This window comes from Palaemon carinicauda, chromosome 26, assembly GCF_036898095.1.
Source record: "Palaemon carinicauda isolate YSFRI2023 chromosome 26, ASM3689809v2, whole genome shotgun sequence".
NCBI lineage: Eukaryota > Metazoa > Arthropoda > Malacostraca > Decapoda > Palaemonidae > Palaemon > Palaemon carinicauda.
Genome location: NC_090750.1, coordinates 26,264,119 through 26,270,179, shown reverse-complemented (window position 1 = coordinate 26,270,179; position 6,061 = coordinate 26,264,119).

Here is a 6,061-nt window from a genome sequence, read left to right as displayed (position 1 = left end):
ATCCATAAACATGTAACACTGAACACCTGCGAGAAAAAAACAAATGGTCTCGAAGAAATACTTGACGTAAAAACAAGCAACCTCGTATAAAATTAATTTAACTACATGAAATTATCTACATTTTGGATTAGCCACAACAAAGAGTTCCATATGGCACGTTTAGAGGCAGAGCAAATGCTTTTACTACTTGGTTCAACTTACATGTGTGAGGCCGGCTTTTCAGCTCTTTTGATCCTCCTAAGTAAGGAGAGAAATAGATTGAACCCGGAGAATGACATCAATTGTGCCCTTACAAAACTCTCTCCTAGCATTACTGAAATTATCTCAAACCTAACTGGTCATTTTTCACAATACTGAATTTTTTTAAGTACATACATATATTTTTCGCACTAATTGTCTACTGATGTGATTTTTTATATTAAATTGTTTTATTCATTTATTTAATTGACACTTTCCCCATGATGAACATTATTATTTCAATTACATATTCTCTCCATTTATTTCAGCGTTATTATATGTATGCAATTTTTATCTTTATTTGCAATAAAATTAGTAATAATACTTGATATATTTGTTTCAATAATAACTGAAAACAATGGGAAGGTTCACCCAACTAAAAGTTTGTTTTAAATTAATTATGTTTAAAATAATAGATATGTTGCGGAGTTAACGAGCTTGCTGCTAGCCAGGATTTTGGAAAAAGTGGGGTAATGGACAAAATTAATTAGGAACCACTGAGCTAGTGAAAAGATAATCTTTATCCAGCGAGTAACTGAAAGTGTCACAGCTTTGTCCGTAGATTTCTTTTTCAAATATTCGCGATTTTACAAACAACTTCGTTTTGATTTTTCTTTTTCTTTATTTTTCTTTATTGAGACAACACCTGCAGCATAAATCGTTCGACAGCTGAAGACCGCCATCGTGTTCTGTAATGGCAGAAAAGGGTTCATCCCCCATCCCCACCTCCTCCCCTCGAACAAGAGTGGAGAAAGGCAGGATAAAAAAAATCCAGATGCCTTACTTTAAGGAGCCATAAAAAACTCCCCCGGTCTCCTGCAATGGAACCAGTCCCTGGAACTTCAAAAGACCACCCAGTGCAGACGACAGATCGATCGCCCACCAGCAATCCAAGAAGATGCTGAGAATGCAAATAACCCCTCTCGAGGACCACCCCCACAAACAGCAACAACTGGAGACTCCAAGTTCAGACTGACTCTGAGAGGCTACTATAATTCTTTCTCTCTAACTAAGATTGGAGCCAGTGGACTCGTGGGAAGCCACCCCTTCCCACAGTCAATTACTCCTTTCTCAAACAACCCATCACCACCCAAAACCTATCTCAATATCCTCAAATAAATGTTGCAGAATATCCCCCACCCAACTACCTATCCCATATATCCTACCTAAACACCTACGGACTGCAATATTGCAAAAGCCCGTGTCTGGCCAGACAATCTTCAACAACATACAACAACAAGCCAGAGTTAATGATTGAAAATATAGGCAAGGTCTATTAAAACTAGTCTCTGATAATATAGATTAAAACATGGATGAAATACAATTACAATAGTTTTGTATGTTATTGAAACTTATCATGAAAGCTTTCAACGGTAAATGTGACAATGAATTATGAAACATTCGTATCTTTCCTGTTGTAACCTTCCATATCAGTGGCGCATAGCCTTTATGGTCTTTAAAAGCAAGCACAACACCCAAATGTCGTCTAGTAAAAATTTTAGGGCAGAGATAAAACTGGTGACATTTTTTTCAGAACACAACGTTGCCGCCATAAACACCGCTGATTAATTAGTTGATCACATGAAAGACATTTTCATTAAGCTACATGTTGTACATGATATAAATTTTGAAAGATCGAAAGCAACCGGGGTTATAAGATAAGTGGGTGGGTTTATACTAAAGGAAATCGTCGATACTTTTGAAAACTACCAAATTCTCTCTAATTATAGATGAAACCACTGATGTTAGTACATCTAAAACATGCGCCGTTGTTGTGGGGTACTACGACCCAAAAGAAGAGTACATTCAAACGAGACTGCTTGATTTATTGAACGTCTATGACAGTTCAACTGGCGCGGCAAGTGAAGGTTCAAGGGAACAACACCCATTTCATCTAATTGAGAACCTTCTGAATGACAACGCAATTCCAATGGAAAACCCAATTGTTTTTTTGTTTTTTTTGCCTCAGATGATGCCAGCAACACCATCATGGGGGATTTTAATTCTCTGACCAACAGACCGAAAATTGTAGCACCAGGCGTTACATATAATATTGAGGTGCATTTGCCACTACATTCATTTATGTACATCAAATGCTGCAAAAACCCTGCCTGCCTGTCTCGAAGCTGTGAGGACATACTGCGGAGGATCTATAGCTATTTCTCACACAGTGCTAAAAGGAAAAGTGAGTTTACTGAAATTCAAGTATTTTGTGACACTGAACCACACAAAATACTGCATGTTGCTCAAACCCGTTGGCTTTCATTTCACTCTGCATTAATCCGGGTATTAGAACGGGGGCAACCACTAACTTTGTATTTTACACCTAAATGATGGGATAGGATGAACCTCAGACTCATCTTCAGACGAAGCTGATGATGAGTAAGAAAACAGTGAGAATGAGCGAGACAATGGTGTTATAATATGTGATACCCAGCCTAAAAATGTTAATAATGACGACAAAAAACAGTGCATAATTATATCGTCAGATAGTGATGAACACATCGATTCAAATATTACGCATATCAGTGATACAGACTCGGATGAAACCTATTGTTCACAGTTCCCCACATGTAAAGTTCTCTAAATATTTTCGTGTATAATAATAATAATAATAATAATAATAATAATAATAATAATAATAATAATAATAATAAAAATAATAATGAATATTTACTCACAGTATGCACCGGTCTCTGGCTCCTGGTAGATAGGTTGGTTTTCACTAGATTTGGTTTGTGTATGAAAGTAGATACAATCAAGCATCCTTTTATATACACACAGGGCCAGTGACTTAAGGGTCATTTTCCTGTGTTCATTTATTCCATACGCCCAAAATACATTTTCAGGTGTTACTAACATGCACAAGTGTTTTTTGCTCCAAACATATAGATAATTGGTCGGCCGGCGCCGGCGGACTAGTCTAGACTAGACTACGTGAGTGAGTTATTAAAATCCTCCTCGCTCGTGTAACTAACTAACTTAGGGCCGGCTCGTCCTTAATTAGGTATATATATATATATATATATATATATATATATATATATATATATATATATATATATATATATATATATATATATATATATATATATATATATATATATATATTACAATAAAGAAAAATATACAGAAAACTACAATGACTTTTTTTCATAGTTCCTTAAACAGTTCAACTGAAATTAAATATTTTTCTAAAGAATAACGCACACAGTTTTATGCTACATACAAATACATTAAAAAGAGAATTATTTACTGTTAATAATAATAATAATAACAATAACAATAATAATAATAATAATAATAATAATAATAATAATAATAATAATAATAATAATAATATTTTTTTAGAATGAATTATGATATGCTTACCATAAAAAAAATTACGAAGTCTTATGATATTATCGAGATTACATCATGCCTTACGCGTATGGGCCACGCAGAATATCTCTCTCTCTCTCTCTCTCTCTCTCTCTCTCTCTCTCTCTCTCTCTCTCTCTCTCTCTCTCTCTCCACGCGGACATTTTTTCGGTTTTTTTTATTTTATTTATCAATTTTTTCATGCTGCAATCCACATCGAGCAACGTGTATTATACAAGTTACCGCCTACTCCGTCTTACAAAAAGTAAGTTAGTGTTTCCTCTGAAAGCTACAAAAGCAATTCATTTATCACTTACCAGTTACCAGGTAGGCCTAGGCCTAATTTTTGGTCATTGATTTAACTTACACAGCATAGGTGTCGGAAGGTACTAGCCGATAGATCGCAACATCGACATAATTTTTCTTGCTAATATTAGTGCATGTGATGTAGGCCTAGCTGCCTAAGGTAATATAATTGATTTATGATAAATTCTAAGGGCTATGTAGATAGATGTCGCCCTATGATCATAATGGTCCCTATAGCTATGGATAGTGACTGTGAGCCTAGTTCTACATAATAGACCTATGTTGTTATAGATAAGCTTTAGGCCCATGATGAATCATTGATCTAATACCATAACCATAACAGGCCTTATTAGTTATTGCTAAACATTTACAACTTGTAGATCAGTTTAGGTAGGCTATTGGTTCCCAACCAGGGGGTGGAGGCCCTACCGAGGGCCAATTTGATTTTTAAGAAGGGCAGTTCGAGAGTTATTACTATTATTATCATTTTTATTATTATTAGTGGACAGTATATCTTACCATCGCAAAAATAAGTAACGTTATCTATAAAGCCTCCCATAGATGCTCGAGCAAACGGAAACGTAGGTGAATTGGATTTTCTGTGGTATCTGCAGGTAAAAGGTGTTGTAGTGGCAGGCTCGCGGGGCCCTGAAATCTGAACGTATATTGACAATTGGTGTCTGCGGATCTACTTCAGTTTTCGCTTTAAAGTTCATTTGTGAATAAGGGCTGGTTCACAGTGTATCCAACACATTTGTTGCCTTGCGCATTCTGCTAACTTTGCCTGTTACTGTGGCAAGCGGTGAGAGGAGCTTCTCAAAATAAAAAAAATTAATTAAGACGTATTTGCGGACTACAATGACAGAAAAAAGACTTGTAGGTCTAGCTAAGGTCTCTATTGAAAACGAGATCGCACAGAAAGTTGATCTAAAGAATCTAGTGACTGATTTTGCCAAGAAAAAGGCACGGAAAGCACATTTTTAGTTATCTGTTGAATGTAGAAAGACTCAGTGCTCACTGAAATAAAAATTCTCATTATTACCATTGGAGCACAAGTGTTTTGTGCTCCAGACAGACTGATGATTAATCAGCCGGCCAATCGGCCGGCGCCGGCGGACCAGTCTAGGCAACAACGTGGATGGTGAGTTGTCAAACACCTGTGTTCGTTTAACCCAAACTCCCAAAATACATTTCCAAACACAAGTCTTTTGATGGAAAAAGTGGGTTTCTTTCGTAAAAGCAAAAGGACCGAGAGAGATTTCAATGAACTTCTGCATGTCCTTTTTTATCCATCTTCATAACCAGGGTTTGGTGGCCAACACGATAACTACGTGCAAGTCAGCCCTGACTAGACCTCTTCTATATGCCTTTCAAGTAGACTTGGCGAATGAGATCTTTTATAAGATCCCGAAGGCATGTGCACCACCAAAGCCCATCTCTTGGTCTTTGGACAAGGTCCTACATTATGCCTCATCCTTGAACAATGAAGATTGTTCGCTTAAGGATCTAACCCAAAAGGTTATTTTTCTGTTCGCTATAGCCTCGTCCCTTTTTAGGGACGAGGGCTACATTCAATTCTCAGAAACAGGAGAACTGAATCTCTTCCCTGATCCATCCTTTCTCGCTAAGAATGAGCTACCCACTAAAAGGTGGGGTCCCTGGAGAATCTGCCCTCATAAGGAAGATGTCTCTTTATGTCCGGTAGAGTGTCTAAAGGTCTATCTTCGTAGAACTTCAGACTTCAGGGGAGGTCAGCTCTTTAAAGGAGAAACCTCTGGATCAAACTTATCCCTAAAAAAACTGAGTGCGGAGCTCACCTACTTTATTAGTAGAGCGGATCCTGACAGTACTCCCGCAGGTCATGATCCGAGAAAGATTGCTTCATCACTGAACTTCTTTCAGTATATGGACTTTAAGCGTCTTCGTTCATACACTGGATGGAAATCATCCAGAGTGTTTTACAAACACGATGCGAGACTGGTACATGAACTGAAACACTATGTAGCGGTGGCAGGTAGTGTATTAAAACCTGCCCCCTAATTACTGTTATAGACAGTCAATGGTTTGGACTTCAAATGTCCTCGCACATATACTGGGTGAGAATCATCCACAGTGTTCTACAAACACTATGCTAAGCAAGTCCATGATCTGAAGCAGT